The sequence below is a fragment of the Pogona vitticeps genome, chromosome 4, assembly GCF_051106095.1.
Source record: "Pogona vitticeps strain Pit_001003342236 chromosome 4, PviZW2.1, whole genome shotgun sequence".
NCBI lineage: Eukaryota > Metazoa > Chordata > Lepidosauria > Squamata > Agamidae > Pogona > Pogona vitticeps.
In genome coordinates, this window is record NC_135786.1 from 180,464,843 (window position 1) to 180,483,945 (window position 19,103).

The 19,103-nt window shown below is 43.5% G+C and overlaps 1 protein-coding gene across 1 annotated transcript in view; it reads right to left on the minus strand.

Moving 5' to 3' along the window:
- The window catches only part of VAPA (VAMP associated protein A), a 43,695-nt gene that overhangs the window by 16,492 nt on the left and 8,100 nt on the right, over positions 1-19,103 (minus strand). The window lies entirely within an intron of this gene.

A 19,103-nucleotide genomic window follows, 5' to 3' on the forward strand; every position in this document is an offset into this window, starting at 1 on the left:
CTGGTGTGTGTGTGTGTGGGGAGGGGTGCGTGTGCGTGTGTGTGTGAGAGAGAGAGAGAGAGAGAGAGACTGAGACTTAGTTGACAGGGCTTTTCTATTTGGACTTTTTTGGCTTCTCTGCTACAATGGGTCGGGGGGGGGACTTTCCAAATTACATTATACTGAGGGGGGCTTTGTTTAGGCAGGCAGGTCACATTTTAGTAAAAGAATTACACCATCATCATTCTAAAACTAAAAGTCCAAGGTGAAGAAGGGTGTGAAGCTACACAGGCTAGGTAGCAGCACTGTCATCACGACCACCACGTGCACAACCACATCTATGATAACCAGTGCCACTGTCCCTCCTCCAGTGGCCTTGAAGGCAGGCAGGGAACCAAAGCTTCCAGAGGTGCCAAAAGAACTGCCACTCCTCTTCCTAGAGGATTCTGAGGAGTTACTGGTTTCTAAAGATCCCCAGTCCAATTTAGAACCAGTGACAGCAGGGCAGGCTTCACAGCCCCTCCCCACTGTCCCCAGAGCCATCTGTTCCCTCCTCCCAGACCAGCAGCACCCTGGGACACAGAGTTCTTCCCAGGCCAGCAGTCAGGGGCGGGCAATGGGTCCTCGTTTGGGCAAACATGGCAGAGGGGCCCTGTGCGATCATTTCACATCGCTCAGCAATGACCCACGGCTGGCACACTGCAATACCTGCCTTGGGGTGGTCCCTGAGGGGGTCAGACTCCAGGCATCTGTCCTCCACTGCCCTCTGCCAAAACCTGGAGAGGCACCACCCAAGGCTCCTGTCCAGGGAAGGCACACTGTCTGGGAGAGGGAAAAGAGCAGCTCCAGGGGAGGCAGAAGGAGGCACCTCCTTTCAAAAGGGCAGTCACAGGGGTTTCTGGGGATGGGAGCATGAGGCAGGCCACGCTCCACGAAGTGGCACCTCTTGGGTCTGTCATGACTCTCAGCCGGCGGTCAAAGGGCAAGGCCCAGCAGGCAATCACTTGTCTTGTCACTGAGACGATCGCCCTGCTCGGACTTCCACCGTCCATCGTGGGATCTCAAGCCTTCTGCCAGTTGCTGGATTTTTTTTTCCCCTGGTACAACCTCCCCTCACAGAGAACTCTCAGTTCTAGAGTGCTGCCCTCACTCTATGACTCTGTGAGGGAGATGGTGCACAAGGTGCACAAGGTGCACTTCACAGCGGGCCTGTGGAGTGGACGTCAGCACAGCTACCTCTCGCTCACAGCCCACTGGTGGCAGCCAGAGGACTTGAGTAGTGACAGGACATCGGCAACAGGGCCACAGGGGGAGGCCCTTGACATGCCCCCAGGTTACAGGTCCATTCAGCTGCAGGCATGGCACATAGAAGCTCAAGTGATGGGGAGGAACATCACTGATGAGTTCCCATCCACGCTGCAGGAGTGGGCACCTGAGGAGTAGGTGACCAGTGGCCACATGGTCACAGATACTGGGCGGAACATGTTGGTGGCATTGAACACGGTGGGCTTTGAGGGCATCATATGCATGGTGCACAAATTACACCTTGTGGTGTGCAATGCCCTTGGCCTGCACAGCCACGTCAAGCCCGAGTGGGATGCAGGGCCCCAGGAGACGCGGGCACTCCTGGAGCAATGCCACCAACTGGTGGACCACTTCTCCTGCAGCCCGAAAGTTGCCCGCCGGCTGCGTGAGAGGCAGGAGGAGTTGGGTCAGGAGACCCACATTCTCCTGACAGACCTGCCCACCAGGTGGAACTCCACCTACACCATGGTGTCCTGCCTGGTGGAACAGAAGGCCATTTTGGAGGACATCATGTCTTCCATGCCCATTTTGCTCGTGGGGGAGAGAGGTGGGCATCAGTGCCACGGATTGGCTGGCCCTCTCCCAGATGGTGGAGGTGCTCAATCCCTTCCTGGAAACCACAGACATCTTGTGTGGTTATACAGCAAGCCTGGGGCAGGTCATCCCCCTGATTCATGCCCTCGATCAGTCCCTGGAGACTGCTTTGGCACCGGAATCCTCCCTCCTTCCACGGACCATGGCTTTGGTGAAGAGGTTGCAGGCAGGTGTGCAGAAGTGACTCCATCCTGTCTGCAGTGACAGAGCTTACCCCATGGCCTGCCTGTGTCATCCTCAAATCAAGGGGGGCTTGGCAGCAGGCACCTCAGACCTCGAGGAGTGGAGAACAGAGCTTTCCACTGAGGTCCGCAGGGCATTGGGGTCACAACGCTTGCATGGTGAGACGGGAACATCAGGCCACGAGGGGCAGGGTGGTTTGCCAAAACCACAGGGAAGGACTTCACCTGGTGAAGGTTCCATTCACCACCAACATTACTGAAGCTCTGTGGTGACCTTGGGACTTGCCTCAGAGGAAAGACAGTTGGCCGAGGAGGATTCGGCATTGATAATGGTGCGGGAATATCTGGCTGAGCCCCCTCAGCCCCACCAGTCAGATCTCCTCCATTACTGGGCTAGGAAACTAGTCATATGGCCAGATTTGTCCAATATGGCCATGAACCTCCTTTCCACCACCACCCCGTGTCCAGAGTGAGCGCGTGTTTTCCCATCTCGGAGACATACTCCGACCACGCCGCTTGCGTTTGGATCCCGTTACTGTGGAGAGACTGCCGTTCATCAAGGAGAACCTTCCCTTGTTGGGCTTCCCCTCGCTGAACCCAAAGAGGTAGGGTTCCAATGAGTCTTTCCCTTAACACACTGCCTGCCTGCGCCCGCCTGCCTACTCACCTGCCCACCCTCCAGTCCTCCTGGAAAAAAAAGGCCTGCATACTTGCCTGCTGGCCTGTAAACCTGCCCCTCAGTCAGAACTCCAGCTGCTGATTCCAGTCGCCTCCTCGGGCCAAGTTCCAACCAAGTCAGAACTGCCTGCTTGCCAGATCAAGTCAGACCAGCAGGCAAAAAACTGCTGAACTCCTGCCTGCTTGCCTGCCTGCTTGCTGGATCAAGTCAGACCAGCAGGCCAAGAATGTTGAACTCCTGCCTGCCTGCCAGCCAGATCAAGTCAGACCAGCAGACCGAGAACTGCTGAACTCCTGCCCCCCTGCTGGGTTACGTAGTCCCAGCAGGCTCTTTCTTCCACCTTCTGCCTCTCTGACTGACTGCTGGGTGATGTAGTCCCGGAGAGCTGCTTGTTCCACCTTCTGCCTCTCTGACTGACTGCTGGGTTACATAGTCCCAGTGGGCTGTTTGTTCCACCTTCTGCCTCCCTGACTGCCTGCTGGATGACATAGACTCAACAGGTTGTTTGTTCCTCCTTCTGCCTCCCTGCCTGCGCGCTGGGTTACGTAGTCCCTGGGGCTGTTTGTTCCACCTTCTGCCTCCCTGCTGGGTGACGCAGTCCCGGAGGGCTGTTTGTTCCTCCTTCTGCCTCCCTGACTGCCTGTTGGGTGACATAGTCCCGGCGGGCTGTTTGTTCCACCTTCTGCCTCCTTGACTGGGAGAAGAGAACTCCTTCCTGGCACGGGTTAAACCACATCAGCTCTGCAACGTGAAGCCAGGCAATATGGTGATGGGGTGATGTTCAGACAGCCTTTGATTGGGGCAGACCCAGGCCAGCCCTCTTGGCATCCAAGCCTAAACCCTCTCTTGGTGCACCCAGAGCCTGTCCCGGCACCCCCGGATGTGACAGGAGGGTCAGACAGGTGTCACCACATTGCACGGCTTCATATTGCAGAGCATCTGTTTCCAACAGTCCTGTGGATTAACCACCATTAGTAGCACCTTGGACCCTTTTCTCCTGTTGGTGCTACTGATTCCTCTAGAGCTGGGCTCGCCCCCCCACGCCTGCCTGGGCACCCCCATACTAAGATGGACAACAACAACAACAACAACAACAACAACAACAACAACAACAGCAGCAGCAGCAGCAGCAGCAGCAGCAGCAGCATCTATAACAAGCTCTGTGGCTCAGCAGCACTGCAGTTTAACCTGCAGCACAACTGTCTACCTTGCTGCCAACTTCCTCAGTGCCCGATGGGTCCAAAAGTCTACACTGCTGGCTACATGACAACTTTCCGAGTCCTGCAGCTCCTTCCACTTCCCAAAGGCCTGCAACTTCCTCAGGCTTGATTCCCAAATGCTGCTTGCTGACTTCAGCATCCTACCCTCCTCGGACGTCCCCGTGCCAAGAGAGCCAGGTTCAGCCCCACCCAAACCTGACCAATGTGCTTCCTCCTCCTGAGATGTGCTGTGTGTGACATGTCCCTCCCTATCTCCAGGATCAGTATCTGCTGATTCATTTATTCTGAAAAATCTTGGAAATGTATATTGATACGTATTTCATGATTCCAGCCTCCTTGGGCTTTATTCTAATTATTCATGCTTGTTCATTCGGGCCTCCTAGCCTTCTCTTCTGCCCCAGAAGCTGGGTGAAGAGCAACGGGCCATAGCTCACTGTCGCAAGCCCAGTGGCTCAGTGGTTTAATCCACAGTGCCACAGTCTGTTGCTGCTAAGTTCAACCTGTGTGGGCGTTCCCCTCCACCTCACCGGGCATCAATTCCAGCCTCCTTGGGCCATGTTGGCCCCAAATCCTGCATCCCTCTACAGCTGCCTTGGGCTTGCCTGCTGCTGATTCTGTGCCAAGAATCGGGCCAAGGGCCTTCCAAATCTTGACTGATGGGTGGAGTTGCCTCATCGGGCCAAGTTCTTTCCTGCCTGCTTATTCAAAGAGCTACATTAGTGCTCCAAAGTCCACTCGGGCTTCATTCCTAATTCCTGGCTGTTCATTACAGCTTCCTACTGCCTCACGTAGGCAGAACCTGGAACAAACTATGGGAGCTCAGCTCACCCTGTTGCATGGATTTGATCTTCCACTCAAGAAGCCCAGCGGCCCCATGGATTAACCACCATTACGTTAGTAGCACCACCCTATTAATCTGTTGTTGCTTTTGTTGTGCAACCTCAGTTGTCTCCTGGGGGCAAACTTAACTATGCAGGCAAATGTGATGTTCCCAAAGAAGGCAAGATTCTGCTTTCAAGCCTTTCTGGGCATCTAAGCGCCAACCAGGCCTGTCTCAAGCCCCCCCAAGCCTGTCCAGGAGTCCCCTGTGCCAAAGAGGGTGGTCTCAGGCCCACCCAAAACTGACAGACTCTTCATTCCAGCTTCCTAGCTATTCTACAGCCTCAGTAGGTAGGCAAAACTTGGAAGCTACGGAAGCCCACCCAATGCCTGCCCTGCTGTCCCATGCCAACATGGTGCTCCAAGTCCACTCGGGCTACTGCCTGAGTAGGTTGGCAGACCTTCCGATCAACAAGCCTAGTGGCTCAGCAGCAGTTTAACTCAGTAGGTAGGCAGAAGCAGGAACAAGGAACAAGAGCTCAGGTCACACCATTGTATGGATTCAAACTGTTGATCTTCCGCTCGAGAAGCCCAGCGGCCACCCTGATTAACCGCCATTAGTAGTACCTTGCAGTTGGACCCTATTCTCCTGCTTTGCTGCTGCCAACTTACCTCAGTGCCCTGATGGGGCCCAAAAGCCTGTCCAGGCATCACATGACTTGAGACTGCAGACAAGAGTTTATCTTGTGCCCACAACAACCACCATCCCGTTTCTTCATCAACAAAACAAACAACACCATTGCATGGCTTCAGACTGCAGAGCTGATCATCTGGTTTTCCAAAGCTGTCCTCCTGGCTTCCCTGTTCCAAGAGGACTGGGCCGACCCAAGCCCTTCCTGGTAGTCAAAAACAGCATACTTGACTAAATAATTTATTCTTTCTGGAGGCTTATGTTTCATATGCCACCTTGATGGGAAACACCACCCACTTGCTCATCGATGTTGAAGATTTCTGCCACTACACACCCAATGGTGCCCGATGCCTATTAAGACATGCTTCCCCACCTACTTGGGAGCCAACTACCTCAGTGCTTGATGTGGCAACACACTCTGCGTTGCTGCTGCCAACTTCCTCAGTGCCTGATGGGGCAAGACACAGTACTTTGCTGCAGCCCACTACCGCAGTGCCTGATGGGGCAACACACTCTGCCTTCAGTCCCATGCCAACTCAGTAGGTAGGCAGAAGTTGGAACAAACTACCCAAACAAATTAGCTCAGCTCACCAGTGGCCCCGCAGATTAATCGCTGCAGTAGCAGCGCAGCCAGGCTCTGCCCACCCACCCAAAGCCTGTCTGCATGTCACCCAAACGTGCCAAGAGGGCCATCTACTGGTCCCAGCACCCCTGAAAAAGCGAAGAGGGCTGTCCAGCTCTCTTCGCAGACCCAGACTGAGCATTAAGAAAAATGAATAAATAGTTGCTCTTGTACAACTAAAGTGTACAAGAGTAAAGTGGTGGGTGATGCCCAATAATGTACCAAGACAGAGGGCTATCCGGCCATGTAGGCACACCCAAAGCCGGGCTCTGCCCCATCCAAACCTATCCAGGCATCACCCCATTGCCTGGCTTCAGACGGCAGAGCTTATCTGGTTTTCAACCTGAGCATCCTTCTTTCTTTGTAGGTTGTCAGCAAGTCTACTTAAACCAGTGGTTCTTAACGTGGGCAATAATGCCCCCCAGGGGGCGATTTCATTTTTCAGGGGGGCGATAGAACGAAAAGGGGCGGTGTGGGGGCGCTGGAGCAGAAGGGGGGCGGTAGGGGGGCCCTGGAGCAAGCCAAACCTGTTAAGATGGCTGCAGTCTTTTTACAGTGTGCATGAATATATATTTTCCTCCAATCTTAATTTAGTTTCAGAGTTTTTGTCTTGAAATTTTTAGTTCCTGCATTGTGGTTTGTTTTTATGCCCTTTTTATATTTCTTTTTGCGTCTTAAAATTCGCTTGCAACTAAATCATTAAATGTTTTTGGGGCATTTCATTTTCTTAGAATTGAATTTTGTTTTCAGGGGTCATTGGATTTAAGTGTAATAAATAAATAAATAAATAAATAAATAAATAAATAAATAAATAAATAAATAAATAAATAAATAAATAAATAAATAAATAAATAAATAAATAAATAAGATATCATCACCGCGGGGAGGGGGGCGGTGATAACTTCCTCAATGGCTGAAGGGGGCGTTTCTTTCAAAAAGGTTAAAAACCACTGACTTAAACGTTGGTGGACAAGTGAGTCTCCTAGGCCAGGCTCTGCCCCACTCAAAGCCTGTCTGTGTCTGGGCATCCCCCGTGCCAAACAGGGCCTTTCTCAGCCCCACCCAAAGCCTGTCCAGGCATCATCCCATCGCCCAGCTTCTGATGGCAGAGCTCGTCTGGTTTTCAACCATGCCAAGGGGGCCAGCCTGTCTACCCCCCCCCCGCTGTGGGCTTGCTTTATACTATCCAGGCAGTCTCAGCAGCCAAGTTGCAAGTGATCCTCAGCTTTCTAGTTCTAAACAAGCATCTTTGTTGACCCATCGCCTGGCTTCAGATTGCAAAGCTGATCTGTTTCCAACAGCCCCACAGCCCCGTGGATCAACCGCTGTTAGTAGCACCGACACTGTTCATCTGATGTTGCTGATGGTGCTGTTGGAAGTTGCAAGCAACCTCAGTTGCCTCCTGGGGGAAAAAACTTTTCTTTGCAGGCAAATCTCATGTTGTTGAAGAATACTAGAGTCTGCTCTGCTGCCTTTTGCCTCAGTGCCCCAATAGGGCAAGGCACAGTACTTTGCTGCTGCAAACTACCTCAATGCCTGATGCAGCCTGAAAAGCCTGCTTTCCTGCTGCCAACTTCCTCAGTGCCCGACGGAGCCAAAAAGCCTGCTGTGCTGCCAAATACCGTATTTTTCGCACCATAAGACGCACTTTCCCCCCACAAAACAGGGGGGTGGAAAGTCTGTGCATCTTATGGAGCGAAGAAAACAAATTATATTTTCCTGTTTTCTTCTCCTAAAAAAAATGGAGCATCTTATGGAAAGGTGCGTCTTATGGAGCGAAAAATACGGTACCTCCTTGCCTTCAGTCCTCCTGAGGGCAAACTCTACTTCACTGGCAAATGTAATGTGCTGAGCTGAAGACAAACTCAATGCCTCATGCATGCCTCTGCCAAAGGGACCTCTCATTCTGCTGGGGCTAAATATAACTCTCTCAATGCCATGGGCTTCTGTGCCATGTGGTGAACTCCTGGGGGGACCCAATTTGTGGGTGAATAACTCAGAGTTCCGATATCCAATCTTCACCAAAGTTGGTAGATGTGTTGGGTAAAGACATAGGAAGCTCCGTTGTGATCCTGGAGTCTCTAAGTACATGGGGGGAGCTTTCCTGGGGGAGTCCTCTTTGTGACTATATAACTCGGGGGTCCATGATGCAATGTTCACCAAACTTTCAGGAGTTGTAGAAATGCATCTGAGGAAGCTTCCCTGCAAATATGGTGTCTCTAGGACATCGGAGGCCAGTATTATAGCCATTTAAAGTGTGGACAAATCTATGGATCAATTCATTAATTCATCGAAGAATATTCGTATATTTGTATTCACTGATCCGTTAACCTTGACAAATACCAGATCAAAACAAATCACCATTTTTTGATTCGTCCCCATCTCTAATTACAACTTTATCTGCCACAGCTTAAAAACAACATGAAACAACACCTATACCCACCCTAATCTCAGACCAACCTGCAGGATTGTTATCAAAATACAAACCTTGATCATTATGCAAGACTAACTCATTTCTACAGTCTAGTAGAAAGACATTCTTGCAGTCAAAAAGCTACAAGTGAATAAGGATGAAGAGAGTTATCAACTGAGGTAAGCATACAACTGAAGTAATAGATAAAAGAAGTTGGAATTCCAGAGCTCAAAGGAAAGAAACAATCACCAAGAGAGAGAAAAGGTTTTTAAAAAATCAACTGGGAAGAGAAGTGTCCTATTATAAAACTGTATTTCTACAAAAAAATGCTCATACAAGTGTTCTGATCTCATTATACAGAAAATATCTAACTCTTCATTTTTGTATTAGTTACAAGTACAGTGGTGCCTCGCTTAACGAGCGCACAGTTTAATGAAGAATCTGCATAGCGATGCGTTTTTTGCGATCGCTAATGCGATCACATTGCGATGTTTAGATAGGCTAAACATCCCATTGCGATGATCAGTAAGTGTTTCGCTTACCGATCTTCGCATTGCGATGTTAGAAAACAGCTGATCGGCAGTTCCAAAATGGCCGCCGGGTGCAGAAAATAGCCACCCTCAGCATTTTCGCACCCTGCCCTTGCTTACCGGGCAGCGAAAATGGCGGCCAGATGGGGGAATCTTCGCTTACCGGTGAATTTTTCCCCAATAGGAACGCATTAAACAGAGTCTAATGCGTTCCTATGGGTTCCCCCCCCCCGCATAGCGATGAATCTGGATAGCGACGGTAATCGTGGAACGGATTAATGTCACTATGTGGGGCACCACTGTATATCCTGTTTTTCCACAAAACCTGGTGAGCATGGCTTTCCTCTGTACTTTATCCTCTAATCAATCAATCAATCCTTGAAGTAGGTCCTGAGAATAAGTGAGTCCCCTCACAAGGTCAACCAGTGACTTTTACAATTCACTGGTACTCAATTCCAGCTCTCCCAAGTCTACTTTAACTCTGGCTCTCCAGGAAAACACATGCAGTGGTACACTGGCATTCAGAGTGTATCATGCAGCTGCTCACTACTTATCGAAAGAATAAACTATGTAACTAGAATACAAGAAAAAGGGTTCAAGCTTCATACAAACACAAAAAGCTGAATGAAATTAAGACCTTTCAGTTTAGAAAATTAGATGACAAAATACAATAAACTTCATAAAATTATGAATAATATGTAAAGAGGGAAGAAAATATATTCTCTAATTAAAACCTTAGATATTAGGGTACTGTAGCAAAATTGAAAACTCATCTAGGAATGGTGAAATAAAGCACTTCTTTCTTATCCTGTAAACAGATATGAAATTCAGAAGATGACTACTGGCTCAATAAATCGATTGACGATAGGTGTGTCTACAACTGGTATCCCCAATCAGTTCAATGATGGCTAACAGGCCTCCAGTACAACACATCACAGGATACCTCTTCACACATGTTGTAATTTTTACAATATAGCTCTCTACTGGAAATTGAAAGAAAGGAGACTGTCAGAAATTATCATCTGCATTCCACTGTATGATTCTGGAAAATCCTTCACTTCAGCTAAAAATAAGGGTGGAGGAGACAAAGAATTCTTCATACTCAGAAACAGTATCTCTCTGATTATTGTATATTCCTAGACTGACTGACTGACTTACCCCAAAATAATCTTTATTAGCAAGCTGAGAAGGCTCTTTCTGCTGTATTTGCCCTGCATGTTTTCTACAGTCATTGGATAACCAGAGACAAGAGTTCTGTCCAAAGTCTGCTCCTGCAAAGTCAACAACTGTAGAACCAGGCAAAACCTCATTAGCCTTTGTAATACATCTGGATTCTTATCTACAACCCCACTGCACACAAAACATGAACACTGAAAATGTTCATTACATATATGCAGTATACTATCAACAACTAAAAGTATACTTTAAATATTGAACACATCAAGTTACACAAGATAAAGTTATAGGACAGGAACTTGTCTAAAAGCCCTTTTGTTACTTCTTCATAGTCATTTCACTCTTAAATAACAAATGAAATCTGAATAATTGGATAGAACAAATTGGGACTTCAAAACTTATCTGTACATTGGGACAGGGAGAAGTACATCAGTCCATGAACACACACAAAGGATTCACTGCTTTTTCAGAGGCGAAAACCAAGGAAAACTAGACACCACAGAAATCAGCACTGAAGATATATCTCATGGTCAACGTTCCCTCTAAACTGTGTGGCTGCACAGTGTTGTGTCAAGCACACATACCCTCAGTGGCTGGAGTCATGGGGGTGGAGCTGCACACAGTGGGAGTGGTGTCCCACCCAGCAGGACCGAAAATTAGAGGGAACATTCCTCATGATCAATAACAAGTTTACAGTGGTGCCTCGCTTAACGAGCGATTTGTTTAACAATGAATCCGCACAGCGGTATGTTTTTTGCGATCGCAAAAGCAATTGCATAACGATGTTTTAAATGGGAAAACATCGCTTTGCGACGATCGGTAAGCTGTTGCGCTTACTGATTTTCGCATAGCAATGTTTTTTCTAACAGCTGATTGGCAGTTCCAAAATGGCCACCAGAAAAAAATGGCCACCTGCAGTGTTTTCACGCCCTTTCCTTGCTTACTGGGCAGCGAAAATGGCGTCCATATGGAGGATTTCCGCATAACGGTGAGTTTTTTGTCCATAGGAACACATTAAACGTGTTTTGATGCATTCCTATGGGCTTTTTTGTTCCGCATAGCGACAATTTTTTCGGAACGGATTATCGTCGCTATGCTGTGCACCACTGTATATCCTGCTACTTCCTACAAAAAATGAGATGACTCAAAGTAGTTAATAAAACAGGCCTCAAAAGGAAGAAATCGGCAATAAGAATAAGATGAAATATTAAAAACCTTTTAAAAAGCAATAAACCATTAACAATGACAGCATGAAAATGAACTAAGATTAAATAAAACAAATATATGCAACAGAAACAGAACAGGCAAAAATTAATGATTAAAAACTGATTTTTTAAAAAAGTTTAATTCAGTTTTTAACTTTCTTCTGGAGTCTCATATTTTGTTTTTTTAAAACTATATTATGATAGTTGCAATCTAAAATTGTTATAAATCAAAGATCTCATTATAGAAAAAGAATTAAAAATGATAAATCTAGGTATTCATATAACTTTTAAAATTGTTAATGGGATTCATGAACTGGACCTTGATTTTACAAAATTTCATAAGCTCCTGTACAATTTTTTAAATTAATATTTCTATGACACCTCTAGTTTCTATCTCCCCAAGCACTCAATCTATATATTACAGTGGGTAATGTGTAGCCACCAGGATCATTTTTGTGAGCCACCACCCTGTGCCCCCCAAACTCCCATAAAAAAAATAAAAAATTTCCCAAAAGATCTCTTGTTCATTTTGCTTCCCAGGCAATTCTTCCATTTGGTGAAAGGGCTCCAGTACTCTGAAGCCCCAGTACACCCGAATATTTAATTTTCAAATATTAGACACTTCAACGGCTCAGGAGAGCTCTTTTAGCTTAAAAATAAGCCATACCACCCTTTAAGTGAAAACCATTGCTCAGTTAACAACTCATTGTAGGAAGCTTTAAAAGTGCATAACCATTTCACTAAATTATTTTTAAAAATGATACATTAAATATACAAATTAGCACATTTAGCCCTGACCCTTGGGAGTACAGCCCTCAAGCTCATGGCAAATCTAAAAATGGCCTTTGGCCCTGCTGAAATCACACACTCCAGTTATAAATGAAAGCATAAGAAAATTTTGAGGTTTCCAAATTGGATCTGTGTTTTCAGAGACAGAAGCTTAACAACAGTAATACATACACAAAACTGAGAAATAACAGACCTGGCAAATACTATTTTCCAATACTAACTGAAGCCATTCTTGAAGATTTTATTTTGGGTCTACATCCGGTCTTTCTAAGTAACAACTTAAAACAATTTAACTCAAAACCACCTTGAGTAGAAAGGTGAGAGACTGAATTGAAAACAAACATTTTGAGGCAGCTGCAGAAGCAGAAGATAACTTGATTTCCCAGACCTGAAGTACTACTTACTGCTTGCTAGTAATGTAGTTAGCAGCCAAAAACATGTTGCTTACTTTAATAAATCACACTAAAGTAGGCCCATTGAATCAATGGGGAGTTAGTGATTCAACTCCTCCATAAGTTCCATAAATTCTATTGATTCAAATTGGTCTATTTCTAACAGTAACTTATTATCCATATTGATTCAACAGTGCAATTTACTATGCTAAAGCGACAAGAATTTGGCCAGTATTCTGCACTTCTGGACAGTACTCTGCAACTAAGGATATTTAAATAAATTTGATATCATGCTACATACTACCAAGGAAATCACCAAAACTGTTTAATTGTGCAGTCTCAAGCTCTGGTAATATTTGTCGAATTATGTATTTGTTAAACAGTGATTATCTAATTTTCAAGGTTGAACCAATTAGAGTGAATAAAATAGAAGATTACTGTATAACCAAACATCACAGAGACCTTACTGACTCCTAGTCAAGATCATAGTCTACTGGAATATCCCTCTGGTCCAACACTATAGGATGTATGATTAAACATTTACAGGTTGGATTATAACTCAACATTTTTAGGGAACATTCTACAAATATCCTACAAGTATTACCAGAGTTTAAGACTACACATATTTAATATCCACTATCCTTTATAGAAGCACATATGGCTTTACCTGCTCAAAGATGGACTTCATTAAACTACTATTCTTTATAGCAAATAATGACAGCTTTAGTCATCTGTGTTGGCTGTACAGTTTCCTGCTTTTAGAGCCATGTGTCATCCACCAGGTAACCAAACATTTTCAGAGGCACGCTCTGTTTCCAGTTGTTAGCTGCCTAGCATCAAACCATGAATGCAAACATCCATTATGAGAACTTAAATGCAGTATCTATGTTAAACTGAGGTTTGACATTCACTCTGCTAGTACAAATGTTAAGCTCCTATTAAATATAAATAAAATGTACAAAATATTACCAACATTATCACTATTAATAAGATAACAAAATACTAATCTTACAATTTAAAATGGCATCTACATTTAATGACATTGTCTTCAATCCCAGTGTGCTCATGAACCAATGGAAAGATCTATGTATTCTCAAAGGCTTTCACGGCCGGGATCTGATGGTTGTTGTGGGTTTTTCGGGCTCTTTGGCCGTGTTCTGAAGGTTGTTCTTCCTGACATTTTGCAAGTCTCCGTGGCCAGCATCTTCAGTCCTCTACTGAGTCCTCTGAAGATGAATGACTGAAGCCATTCTTGAAGATTTTATTTTGGGTCTACATCCAGTCTTTCTAAGTAACAAAACAATTTCACTCAAAACCACCCTGAAAGGTGAGTGACTGAATTGAAAACAAACGTTTTGAGGCAGCTGAGTCAATGAGTACTCCAGTCCTCTGAAGATGCCAGCCACAGAGACTGGCAAAATGTCAGGAAGAACAACCTTCAGAACACGGCCAAAGAGCCTGAAAAACCCACAACAACCAATGGAAAGATCCTTTCTACTAAAAAAACAAAACAAAACAATCCTGATTCTCACGTAGTTACCTTTTTATTCAGACAGGAATTTGGTCATTGACTGGCTGTTAAGAAACAATCTTTTAATGTTAGCTGCTGTGCTTTTCATTTTTCTTCTGTGTTTAATTTTTTTGTCTTTCGATATAGTAATTTATTGCATTTTTAGCTATACCAGCTTTAATTCATGTTCTAAATTGTCTTAGGTTATTAAATAGCATATACTGAAATGAGTGCTTAATCTAAAAGGCAGAAAAGAGAAAACAGAACAATTTAAAACTATGATATGGCATTAAGTTTAGAATGGTTGTTAGCATGTTATGGTCTCTCTTCTTCCCCATAAATTCCCAAGTCCCCTTTTCCTTTTTGTCATCCCATATCTTAAAAATAAAATTGTTAAAAAATAATAATAAATAAATTGTCTTAGGTTCTACGCTAAAGCACAGGTGGGTTATAAAATTAATCAATCACCAAGAGTAAGAACATTAAATGTGAAAAAAGCAGGAACTTGAGGAAACATGAAAAATGAAATTCTTTTTATTTATATATAATTTTCTATGTGTTGTAAGTGCATGATGAACTTAAATTTTCCTGGCAAAAAGTAATCTAGAATTAGCCCATCCGCACCTTCTCCTTACGTCCTATATTTCGATTGTTGGGCTACTTCAAAGGAAAAACACCTCACCACATGTGCAAGTGCTCTTCAAAGACAGGGCAGATAGAGAACTGTAAGTTTATATTTTGCATATCAAAGACTCCTCAAGAGGGCAATCTAACCAGCCTGTTTCCTTTCCCAGAGATCTATGCAGATCTGGCGAGTTAGGGAGTCTGCTGGTTCTCTTATAAGAATGAACAAAGTGGATTAAAATTAACTCATTGACTGCTGGCCACAAGTCCTAAATGGCCCTCCCATTGGTATAAAAATCAGAACTGAGAATCTGAGTTTGAGCCTAGCATATCTCTGCAGAGACCATGCTTTGCCTTCGAGCTGCAATGTGATTTGTGAGACCTCTGCATGCTATGCATGGATCTATGCATAAAAGTATGAGCCAGATAGGGTAAATTAGAATTTTTTATTTTCTTGTGTGCTTCTGCTTTTGAATGTTGTAGCCTTTAATTAATTCACTCCTAATGTTTGAGTACTCTGTTTATGCAACCATGTGAAACTTTTATTCTTTTAATTTGTTCTTTCCCCCCCTTCCTTCTTCTTTTAATAGAATACAAAAATCATTTCAAACAATTGTCTACAAGGTGGCACTAAAAGTCAGTCCTAGCCTTGTCCAACCCAATGAAATTGTAAAGAAAATGATGGAAAGGGTTACAGACTCTCATGTTTTCTTGCATTAAACCCGCTGGAGCTCGCATAGTCTTGCAGGCAGAAATGTGTGTTGGGGAGTGAAACGTTTTCAGTTAAGACTTGTAACATCTCCCACATGTGCTCATCCTGAGTCCTCCTATCTCAAGATCAGCGAGAGGCATGTGGCCAAGTGACTACCAAATGGGTCTTGATGAGGGAACTGCGACAGGGATGCACTGAGTCCCCGGTGATGTCTGGTGAAAAGTCACTCCAATTCCAGAAACACTTTTCTACTTGTGCAAGCTCTTACAAAAGATTTGGCACAATCTTTTTCAATATCATTAACTGGGCCTGTTTGAGTTTGTTTATAGCTACAGCTTGTTTCGTTTTTATCCAACATTTTTCTTAACCTGTAATACAACCCACAGTGTGCTCTAGTACTATACTGTAAGCAGATTTCTACTTGCATAAGAACTCAAGTAATTGCCCTAGTATATTTTATCCTCCTGTTCACAATTTACTGGATTTTAAGGAATTTTGCTGGAGTGTAATAGCTTCAATCTTATATCAAATGTGAATTACAGGAGAAAACATAGGACCCTCAAAGGTATACCTTATACGGACTTTCACAACAGTGCTTTATGCCTGAATCTAGAGAACAATACCTGACTTCATGGAATATCAGGAATATTCTGACTCCTATGTTTTAGAGCTGCTATCCTGGGTACAGTGGACTTTTACTCAGAGAGCACTTGAAAGAAGCAGAAGAATATCTTGACATATTTTCTATTTTCTGTTAGTCAATCTAGTGAATACACAAACACACACACAAATATGTTATTAATGGCCACTAGTTACAATAGCTGTCTATTACCTCAAGTACAAGAGTCAGTGTGCCTCTCTGTACTAGTGCCTTGTGACCCACGTGGGAAGGTGGTGATGCTCTCACTTCTGGACTTCCCATACATAACTGGCTGGCTAGTGAGCAGGCAGAACAGTGGACTAGACAGGTTTCTGGTCTAACACAGTATAACTCTTATGTTCCAATATCACCAACCTCTTTTGTTTTTACCCAAAATCATCCCCATTCTATTCAAAAAACAGTAACTAAGGTAAGCATGAAAGGGCTTGTCTGTCTCTTCCACAAATCTTAACAAAGGTCATCAGTCACTCTGCTGACAAGTCACATTTCTCTCTAAATTACATTGTTCTTCATATGCAATCTGTTTCTATGATATTCTTTTTTTACTGCATGATGTTGCAAATACGAGAAGCTATAAGCTAAACCAAGTGTCAGTCCAAATAAAAATTCATTCAGTGAAATCACTTAATTAACTTAGCTGAGTAAATTTTTAAATGTTTTAATCATTTAGAATATTTTAATTACTATTATAGTTTCATTGTTTTTAATGCATAATTTATTATACAGTGGTGCCTCGCATAACGTTTGCTTCGTTTAACGTTTTTTTCGCTTAACGTTTATTTTTTCAGAGTCAGATTGTGCTTCGTATAACGTTTTTCCCTATGGGCGATTTTCACATAGCGATTTTGGGACCATGCTTCGCTTAACGTTTTTGGTTTTAGGTCCCCTGCTTCACTTAACGATGTTCATTTTTTCAATTACAAAAGTGTCTTAACATGTTGAAAAACGGTTTTAAATGCTCGGAATCGTTAGTGCACCTTCTAAAATGTGTGCATACCTAATTTGGCATTGATCTGACTTTTCGTTAATTTTTTGTGAATTTTTTTCTCCCCCATAGGAAACAATGGAGCTGTCAGATTTTGACAGCTGTCAAAAGTTGGGGGGGAAAAATTCAGCATAAATTAACGAAAAGTCAGATCAAAGCCAAATTAACTTTTCCATCCGTTTTAGAGGGTGCAGAAGCTAATCCAAGCATTTAAAACCATTTTTGACCCTTTTATGACACACTTAAATTTGGAAAAATTGACTTCGCAAAGCCATTGAAATGTATTGAGTCGGCTTCAATACATTCCAATGGAGGAAACATTGTATCGTTTAACAATGTTTCCTATGGGTTTTTTCGCTTAAGGACGCCAATCCGTGCCTATTGGAACGGATTAACCGGTTTCCAATGCATTCCTATGGGAAATGGTGTTTCGCATAAAGTTTTTTTCACATAAGGGTTTTTTTTTGGGAACCAATTAAAAACGTTATGCGAGGCACCACTGTACTTTTAATTTTAATTGTTTTAGCTGGATGAGACAAGTAAATAAAGTTGTGAATAACAAGTCCCACTAATTTCACAGGACTCTAGGAAGAACTATTAGATTTAGCCCGTGATTAATATCAGCTTCCCTGCTTGTTCCCTGCTTGCACAAACAGAGATGGGAAGTTGATTAAAAGGGGCCCTGTACAGATACCCAAAGCTCCTACATATCTTGGCTCATCACACAAAAGTCTGATCATTCAAACCAGGTCACTCCATGATACTGCATACTGCATCTATAACAACAAAAAAACCTATTCCAATTTCTGCCTTACAATTTCCAGCTAGTATGTACCTTTTTCTCAGATTTCTTCCCAATTTTGTACATTTTCACCCCTTATAACAACTTGCTTCATCTTCTCTTTTAGCAAGCAGTTCCTAGCCATGACATGGATCCTATAATTTTGACTCTTTGCTTGAAGTACTAAGGCCTTAAGAGTATACCTGGAGGAGTCTGCCGTCAGTATTACAACCAAACCGTAGTGACAATAATTTACAAATCCACACATTTTCTAGATTCTTTCTTTTTTTAAAAAACAACCTTGTCATTTTTTTCACAAATTTACAAACACACTTATATCATCTCAATCACTTGAAATAAAACTTAAGCATCCACTAGACTTCTGTATAAAATGACAGATTGTTTCTTGGAAATAATTTTCCAAAACAACTGTTGCTTTCCTTTTTGTTAGCCTTCTGTTTCATTCACTGCATACCTAACATGTACAACAAATTGCCACACATAATTTCAACAATGAAGTTCACCAATATGATGACTCAATTAAAGGGAAGCTTGGAGAAGGATGTGAACATAATATTTATTCACAAAAATAATCCAAAACATTTTGGCCCCAGAACGTTGCTTTCTCAGGAGCAGTTGCCACAGGGCACAATATGCTACTGAGTGCTTCTAAAGACAAAGAATTACCTACATAAATGGATAACATCTGTTGGCTCTTGTCAGCCTCCTATAAATTAAATGTTACTGTTTTGCTTTGTTTGTATGGTGTGTTGTGTATATTTTTAACTTTTTTTGTAGTGGTGTTGTCCAGTTTTACCTTGGGGAAGAGCACCTCATTTCGTTGCACCCACTTGTGAGTGCAATGACAAATAAATTTCTTATGTCTTATGTCTTTGTGCATAGAGACAGCCTGAGAAATGAAGACTGCAATTCTATACTAGTTGATCAACTGGAAGAACTCAATGGGACTTATTTCCAAGTAAACATGCATAGGATTGTACTATAAATATTCTTCAAGTCTGGAAAGGAGATCAAGTTACTTTCAGCCCTATAACTGTACTACCAGAGCAATATATTTTGTAGTGTTTACTGTGTTAGGAAAAAATAAGTGCTTTTCTTCATTTTCATTGAAAATAAGATACTGTACTCTAAATAAGTAAAGTGTACACAGTATGGTAAAGTAGGAATTTTTGTACAGAAAAAGCCCATTTAATCTCTTTTATCATATACAAAA